The sequence below is a fragment of the Palaemon carinicauda genome, chromosome 12, assembly GCF_036898095.1.
Source record: "Palaemon carinicauda isolate YSFRI2023 chromosome 12, ASM3689809v2, whole genome shotgun sequence".
Lineage (NCBI taxonomy): Eukaryota > Metazoa > Arthropoda > Malacostraca > Decapoda > Palaemonidae > Palaemon > Palaemon carinicauda.
In genome coordinates, this window is record NC_090736.1 from 120,721,943 (window position 1) to 120,732,322 (window position 10,380).

Consider the following 10,380-nt stretch of genomic DNA (forward strand, 5'->3'; position numbering starts at 1 on the left):
ATCTCAAGTATCATTTGATATCCATAGCATACTCCTTGTAACTGTTTGTCCAAGGACCTCACAACTAATAGACTGCTATATATTTTCAATATCACACCATTCTTCATTAATTGTCTGTTCTTCGCGTCTTAAAATCTCTAATACTGCAAAATGAATCCTTCATTCTATTGCAATGTTTCTTTATGCTCTTTTTCTAAAAGCTTAGTTGCACCATACCTAGGTATTCTATCTATCATTATTTTGAGAGTTTTCAGTTTCACTTTCAGTGTGGCAGTTGAGGAGCTGGTGATCACTACCAATATCTGCATCTGTATAGCTTCTTACATTCCTCAGAGTCCCCCTTCTCTCTTTATTAATGGGAATGTGATCTATCAGATTTTTTCATTGCCACATGGTGACGTTAATGTATACTTGTGATTGTTCTTGTGTTGAAAAAGAATACTTCAGATGACAAGACTGTTTGATGAACAGAAACTTATTAAATGTGCTCCATTATCATTTGCAACTTCGTCAAGACCCTCGTCACTTATCGCATTCCCTATCACTTCATTATTTCTTCAAACTTCCTGCGTTGATGTCAACAATCACAATTTTCATATCTCTCTCTGGGATCTCATCTATTATACTCTGCAATTCATCATAGTATTCATCTTTCCTTTCTTCAGTGGTATCATTTGTTTGGCATAACAAACTATTATACTCATATTGCAGTGCTTTGATTTGAACTTTGCGGGTAACAGTCTCGTTTAATGCCTATTCACCTCTTGGTATCATCAGCATTCCTACCCCTTCTCTTCCAACTCCATCTGATCCTCCTGAGTAGATATACATGCATACATATATGTATATATATATATATATATATATATATATATATTGCTTTGCTATAATGTTTCCCTACCAATCGTCTTACAACGTGTTTCACTTATGGCCAAGCTATCATAACTATATTTCATAAATTCACTCTACACTTCCTAATCTTATTTATGGTTCTAACATTCCAATTGCCTATTTTCAATTTTATATTAGTATTTATAAACAGGGAGATTATTGGCACTACGCTACACCCGGGACTGGGGGCTATTCTCTCATGTATATATGTGTATATATATATATATATATGTGTGTGTGTATATATATATATATATATATATACATATATATACATATATATGTATATATATAATATATATATATATATATATATATACATGAGAGAATAGCACCTAGTCCTGGGCGTAGCGTAGTGGCAATAATCTCCCTGTTTATAAATACTAATATAAAATTGAAAATAGGCAATTGGAATGTTAGAACCATAAATAAGATTAGGAAGTTATAGCAAGTGTAGAGTGAATTTATGAAATATAGTTATGATAGCTTGGCCATAAGTGAAACACGTTGTTAGACGATTGAGAGATTTGGATTGTGGTAAACTAAAGGAAAATTTTATTGGCAGCCGGAACCTCTCATATTTGATACTATGGAACTATATATATTTTACTGGCTCACGTAATTCAGAAAAAAATAAAGGATTTAATTAAACAGAATGTTATCAATTGATGATAATAGATTTGTTTCATGTAATAATAATAATAATAATAATAATAATAATAATAATAATAATAATAATAATAATAATAATAATAATAATAATAATAATAATAATAATAATAAACGTGAATACTAATGTATAGGAGAATGAGAATAATTACCAAATCAGTTCATATATTGTTAAAAAGAAAATTAGAGTGTGTGTGGTACAATGGTTAATGCCCGAAGGCACCACCCGGATTCAATGGAGCCATTAAGGCATGATAATGGAGACCTTCCACTGATATAATTCTTTTCAGATTCAGACTTCGGAAGGGAGGATTCCTCGTCTTAGTTCCATCAACATATATCACTTGGGGTAGTATTACAATGGAAACATATACTTGCAGACATACTAACACATACGCATACACATCTTTAACTTATTTTTACACTCTACTTTAATTTCTTTTCCACAATTCAGTATTCAATATTTCTTTTTAACAACCATGACTAACATCTTAACAAACAAAACGATCCCTTTTTCATTTTCATAGAAAACGACCAACATTCGGCCAACAACGTAGAAGTATGAGATTGAAACAGTTCCTATGATTAGAAAGTATAATAATTTCCTTCCTGCAGCTTAATCTTCATCAATATATCAAAATGTTCTTATATACATCTAACATTAATTTCTAAAATTTTCGCTTATAAAAGAGCTAGAAGAAAAAGTATGTTATAAACGAACCTGAAATAAACAATGGACGTCAATTAAATGTTAGAGAGCCCTAACAAGATGTGTTTCGAAAGGTATGATATAATCATAGTCAAAATCATCTACCTTTGCAGTAAGACGTTCAGCTCACATCTACGCCACGATCAACGCTATAGACTGATGTTTTTAATGATTTTAAATTTTGTTTAGCTCATATCTTTCTTTCGTATCAACAATTTTGCCAGCGGTTTTATATATATATATATATATATATATATATTTATATTTATATATATATGTATGTATATATATATATAAATATATATATATATATATATATATATATAAATATATATATATATATAAATATATTTATATATATATATATATATATATATAAATATATATATATATATATATATATTTATATATATATAAATATATATATATAAATATATATATATATATATATATATATAAATATATAAATATATATATATATATATATATATATACATATATATATATATATATAATACATATATATATATATGTATATATATATATATATATATGCATATAAAACGGCTGGCGAAATTGTTGATACGAAAGAAAGGTATGAGCTAAACATCAGTCTATAGCGTTGATCGTGACGTAGATGTGAGCTGAACGTCTTACTACAAAGATAGATGATTTTGACTTTGATTATATCATACCTTTCGAAATACATCTTGTTAGTGCTTTCTAACATTTAATTGACGTTCATTGATTATTTCAGGTTCGTTTAAAACATACTTTTTCTCCTAGCTCTTTTATAAGCTAAAATTTTAGAAATTAATGTTAGATTTATATAATAACATTTTGATATATTGATGAAGGAAGAGAATAAATATACTTTCAAATCATAGGAACTGTTTTAATCTCATGCTTCTCTGTTGTTGACCGAATGTTGGTCGTTTTCTATGAAACGAAAAAGGATCGTTTTGTTTATTAAGTTATTAGTCATGGTTGTTAAAAAGAAATATTGAATAGTGAAATGTGAAAAAAAAATAAAGTAGAGTTTAGAAATATGTTAAATATGTTTATGCGTATGTGTTAGTATGTCTGCAAGTATATGTTTCCATTGTAATAATACCCCAAGTGATATGTTTTGATGGAAGCAAGACGAGGAACCCACCCTTCCGAAGTCTGAATCTGAAAAGAATTATATCAGTGGAAGGTCCTCCATTATAATGCCTTAATGGCTCCATTGAATCCGGGTGATGCCATCGGGCGTTAAACATTGTACTACACACACTCTAATTTTCTTTTTAATAATATATGAACTGATTTGGTAATTATATATATATATATATATATATATGTATATATATATATATATATATATATATATGTATATGTATATATACATATATATATATATATATATATGTATATTATATATATATATATATTTATATATATATATAAATATATATATACTATATATATATATATATATATATACACACACACACACACACAACTATGTGTGGTCTGTGTGTGTGTACGTGTGTTTGTTATTTTAGTCACGTCGAAATAGATAAATATTTATTAATATTAATATACGATATTTTGTTCAATATCATATGTAAATAAAAATTTTCATTAGTATCGCTATTACTAGTTTCAAAAATCATTATGAACGTACAATTTAACCTTTATAAAATATGAATAATTGGTAAAATATAAAATAAACAGATATACAATAAAAAACGTAATGACGAATAATGTCATTAGCTTCCCAATGACTGAATAGTAATTTTGAAGCCAAAGGAGTTCTTATCAGGATCATTCATTCTTACGACACTCTTGGGTTATTACCACACGAATTACCCAAATTTTGCGTTACAAATGCTAGTCAGGAAATGATCATGAGTGAAAAAATGGCTAATAGAGTCAAATCCTGGTTCCTTAAGATGGCATTATTATTGTTTATTAGCTACTACTACCACTAATAATTATGACAATATACAGAATAGAGCTTCTATATCCTAGTATATTTTTGATTCACAAAACTAGTTATAACTAACAGTGTTCTCTCTCTCTCTCTCTCCTCTCTCTCTCTCTCTCTCTCTCTCTCTCTCTCTCTCTCTCTCATTTACATAAAATTTTATTATTTTCTTTGTTTATATTTTCATACCTATCAATATCTACGAGATGCTTTCAAGTGCCAAGAGGTAGGTACTAGCATAGATGCAAGAAGGGAATGAGCATTTTTCGAACTAGACAAAATACTGGAATTGATAATCTGACGATACACGATGGTACTTATCCATCTTTCTTGAAAGCAAAAGCAGCAATGCTTCTGAATTAAAAATACTCGTATTTTGATAGTTTCTTTTCTCGAAGATTATTTGCTTTTACAAAAGTTATTTTTTTTATAATAAGATAAGCTGTTTCCACTGAACCTTCCCTATAGACCAATATCATATTTTTACTGTAAAGTACAGTTACGAATCAGAAAATATAAGAAATTACAGAAAAAATTACGTTTTCTTAAAAATAACAAATCTTTACACCAATATTATTGCGTTTACACTTGAGTAAATTATCTACAATCGAATATTTCTGGATGCCTTTTAAACATTAAAAAGGCTGTGCAGTATATATAATTAGTAGTTAGAATGTGATGTAAACTTTCTGATTATTTTTTCTTTTTATTGAAAAATCTACTTAAATAATAAATAAAATAAATAATTGATCCGGTCAATGGTAAATAATTTACTTAATATTGAAAAGAGTTTATGTGACTAATATCTTTCATGAAATGTCAATGTAGCCGCACCAGGGGAAAATAGTCTGTGTGGCAAGGGAATAGAAAAAGTAGGGGAAATGCCCATTACCGCTCTAGGAAAAAAAGATGCTAGATAGCTTTAAAGTTTATTAATAAACAACAAAGTGTCAATAAATCAATCAGAAGAATAGTGATTTTGAGCATAAACACAACAAGACAACGATTAATATATACACAAATGCACATATGAAATCAAGAAAGCTGACACATATAGATCATAAAATATGTATCATAACCACGAAATCTCCTCTACAGGAAGGAACTCACCGAGTTTGTTAAGTTTGTCCCCACCGAAGATCTCAATATGTACAAACACCACATGTAGAGATTGCTACTACCTTACAATGACCTGTGCTCCCTTCTTCTACAAGGAAGAAGACAGGCCATTTAATTGGGAAGTAAATCCGGAAGACGGCATCTTCTTTAGGATCCTGGGAAGGAAAAAGAAGTTCCCTCTCAAACCAGGAATACCACCCACACCTACAGGAGGTAGACACCAGTCACGCTGTTGCTGCCGATTGTTCATATGTAATAGGCTAGTTCCTTTTTTCACAAGAAAGAGACTCCAGCCCCAGCTATAAAACAACAACCATCACCTACACAACACAATCAAGAAGCTGCAACCGCAGTCACCTCAAACCAAGAGACAGAAGTCTCAGCTATGGAAATGGATCCTGACATCACTCCAACCACAGAAGTTCACCCACAAGACTGCAACTGTACTGAGTGCCTCACTCAGTTGCTAGCTGAATCCTCGAACCTGCACAGCAGCCAGATCACAGCGGCTGCCGCACAACCAGACTCAACCCAGTTACCCAAATTCAAGCTTCCTGCCACCGGAGAAACCCCATCATACGCAATGGTAGTCGCCATGGCAGCTGCCAAACTTGGCCTCAGATTCACGGCCAGGCCAATCTAAAGGGTGATATTATCACCCCAAAGGACCATGACAGCGCAAATCACCATCAAAAGGAAACCACCCTAACTTATCTGGATCCAGCCAGGAAGCAGAAGAAAGCGGATGTATACAACTACCCGACTAGACTGCCAGTTTCCTTCATTGAAGAGTGCCACTTCGTTGCCCAAGCCAAGAGGAAATTGGGCAGCAAGGAGGCACCCACCAAGGAAGTCACCGTCACCTTCATAGGTCCCCCTCCACCTACCTTGGACCTAGGACTGTGGGGTACCTTTCCCATCAGGGAGCTGGAAAGGGAGCCTCTCCGTTGCTTTAATTGTCAACGAAACGGTCACCACAAGTCCGATTGCAAAAGCCGTGCTATCTGCGGTGTCTGTAGTAGAAAGAATCCAACGCAAACCTGTTTTGATGCCCACAACGAAGGGAGAGAAACTCAGGCTAATGCCCCAATTGTTCCAAACCACATCACGCCTGGAACAAAAGATGCCCAGAGTTTCTAAGAAGACTGAAGCCCCAGCAAAACTCCATCCCTGTTGCTGAGACTGCAGCCAAGTTACAACCCAAGCCGCAGAGGAAACCACGGAAAGACCTCCTCGAAGACCGGCTCCTACTCCAATACCAACTGTTGCTAGACCAGCAAACGAACCTCCCTCCAATACTGTTCAACCCATACCCCTTTCCCCAGCAATATCCTCCATCCTCTCCCAGGCAGAGACCCTGCCAGTTGATACCTTGATCCCCCTAATACTGCAACTAGTAGTCAAAGTCTGCTCCCTTGCTCAGACTCCCTCCTCTACAGTACAATCCCTCCTTAGTACCCTTGTTCCACCCCTCCCCGTGCAGAGATAAGCATCTATGCTTTGAATTGCCACTATATTCTATTACTTGAATTTCTTCTCTCCTCTCCTAGTCTCTACTACTTACTGGGACTTACTACTATCAACACTTTTACCTACCACTAAAACCTTTCACTTCGGCTCCAATTGGTCCTGTTTCTTGGTCCACACACGGTCAAGCTCTTGTTGCTGAGCGACCACACTCGCAACCACGCTCAAGGTGCTGAGCAGTTGCAAACCAAAGTAGCAAACTTATGCGACCATGCTCATAGGGCTGAGTGGTCAAAATTGCAGCCATGCTTAATGTGCTGAGCGGCTGTAAGACCAGACACGAGAGGCATATGCTGCTGTGACTTGCCTTATTACTTGCCTATAGTAATAAAGCATCCCTAAAACTGTGCTTGAATAAATAAAAGTTTAAATCCCAGCGCATAATCATTCCTCTGGTGACGGGCTGCCAACGCAAAAGCCCGTGTCCAGCAGTATAGGCTGGGCAATATTTTACTACTACTACAACACGAAAGGGAAAAAAATTGATTTGATTGTGTTTAGTACTTTCGTCCACTAGGGACATCATCAGACTCAATAATGTAATAGATAATTAAAGATAATGTTTGTGTAAATTTTTACGAACCTGTATTAAGGAAAAGAAAAAAAGGGTTTAGGTTATGGTAATCGTGTCAATACAGTTACAACATTTGGAAAAATAAATTTGTGAAATTTCCCCAATGTAACAACGAAAAGTTGTCATTGCTAAAGGCTATATTTATTCTGTTATTTGATCTGTAAATCACATCCATTTTCCTAAATATTTTAACAGCCTCGAAATTAATCAAAAAACGGGATAGTGATTTGCATTGACAGAGATGTTGTATCGGTTATAAGTATTAGTAACATTCTTTTTCTTCATATAGGTTTGTGAATGAACATGTTATATTTTTCTTCGTGAGTTTCTTTCTATATCCATTTCCCATATTTCAGTGGATGTTGTTGGAAACATTTATTTTAAATATTATTAAATTGTAACGATTTTTTGATCGTAAATATATATATATATATATATATATACATATATATACGCACACACACACACACACACACATATATATATATATATATATATATGTGTGTGTGTATATATATGTATATATATATATATATATATTTATATATATATATATATATATATAAATATATATATAAATATATATGCAGATACATATATATATGTATATATATATATATATATATGTATATATATATATATATATATATTTATATATATTTTTATATATAAATATATATATGTGTATATATATATATATATATATATATTTATACAAATATATATAAATATATACATATATAACGGATTTTGAGCGAAGCGAAAAATCTATTTTTGGGTGAGATGGCCATGTCGTCCTGATGGAAGTTCCTATAGGGTAGCTTCCTAGGGTATATTACAATTACGGCGATATTCCAGAGAATTTACCTTAAGGTACCAGAATTCTAACTCCTGGAGCGAGTATCCCTCGTGAAAGGGATATCGCGACATATCAGAGGACGTATTCTTGACACGCCACATGGCAATCTACATCCTGGACAGAGATTTCGTCTCGTAGGAGGTGATTGGCGAGATACGGATTCGGGAAAGAAAAAGGGGAGCCGCTCCCAAGGCTTCCCTATCCTCCGATTCGTATGCGTGCCTGGCGCCAATCCTGGCGCCATCTGTATTCCTTGTAGCATACACGAGGTGCTACAGATACTGTATGTAGGGAGGGGTCCTACAGCCCTTTCTTAGAAAGGCAAGGGCGGGGTCCATCAGGACGACAGGGCCATCTCACCCAAAGTAGATTTTTCGCTTCGCTCAAAATCCGTTTTTTTTGGCTCAAGCCATGTCGTCCTGATGGAAGTGTACCAGAGCATTACTGTATCTGTGGATTCTCAGAACGTGCCGTACTCCCCGGATGTAATTTTTCCCGGTCGACTAGACCTAGAGACCTTAGATGTTACCGTTATACATCTTTTCAACTAACTATAAACCATGTTAGAGCTTCCTGCCCCCTACAGGGAAGAGTCCTACTAGACTCTGGAAAAGTCTCGAAGAGTACATATACCTATGTATGAATACCAGGCAAGCTAATATAGTGGTCTCGCCCTATATTAAGTAAAGCATAGTTTGTAAAGAACCACTGCGTCAATATGAAATATTGACCAGTTCTCCGCACAATACTTGTATTGGACAAAGGTTTTATATCCGTATAGGAGGAAAACCAATGCAACATAGCTTGCATAAAGGAACAATTCTATTAGAATTATCCCAGATAAGGTACATAGAATGAATGCTCAATTATACCAATAAATTGACACAGGTGAAGGAGACGCAAGGTTCTCAAGAACCAGTTTATTGACAGGCAATAAATAGACAGGTTAACCACAATTATATATATATATATATATATATATATATATATACATAAGAAGAGGATAACCCAAAACTTTAAGCATAAGTATGATAGTAAACAGAGCTTGTTTGTCTGAAAGAAAAACATTAAATGCCACTTTTAAGATACCGAGGTATCAAAGTCATAAAAGTCTGTATTACAAATCAATGACATTAGCGTTAGAAACGCTCGGCACACATGTCTGCACTTATGCTAGGTTCACCTTCGGAAATGGAACAGTCTACGTGGGCAACACAGTGCCCTCCCTTAGTTTGTAGTACAGTATGTAACTACACACTCAGCCTGGAATTAATCGTCCTAATTAAGACCACTGTTCCTCGCAGAGTTAAACAGTAGGGTTAACACCGCGACCCACTGCTACCACAGATCTCTTTAGTTCCTCTACTTGCTTCGCATAGTGGCGAAAGAACACTCTGGAAGACTTCCAGCCAGTGTATGAACGGAGATGTTCAAAATCCATACAATTAAAGAAATTTAAGGATGAGGCAACTTTCCTCGGATCGTGACCTGCGGGTGTATTGTCAGGATCCGCTCTGCGAATAAAATATGTGATTTTCGCTCTGAGTTGATTCAGAGATAAATTTGAGCCTGATGTTTCTCCCCTGAATAGTTGACCACCCTTGAAGTCTGAAGTTCTATGAAGATAGACCTTTAGGCATTCTACTGGACATAGAGATGCATCTTCTTTCAGAGGGCAGATTCTCCAGGGACCCCACCTGTTGGTGGGTAACTCATTCTTGGCGAGAAACGTAGGATCCGGAAACAGGTTCAGTTCTCCCCCATCCAGGAACTGAACACGACCTGCCTCTCTCGAGAGGCTACAATCTCACTAACCCTGGGCCCGGACGTGAGTGCAAAATAGGAAAATAACTTTTTGTGTCAAATCCTTTAATGCACACTCTTCATTGCTCAACAGAGAAGCGAAATGAAGAACTTGTCTAAAGACCATGAAATGGGCTTTGGAGGTGCTGAAGGTCTGACCCTAGCACAGGCTTTCGGGACTTTATTAAAGATCTCGTTACCTAGGTCGACCTGGAAGGCATATAGAATGGGTCTTGTCAAAGCAGCTTACACGCTGA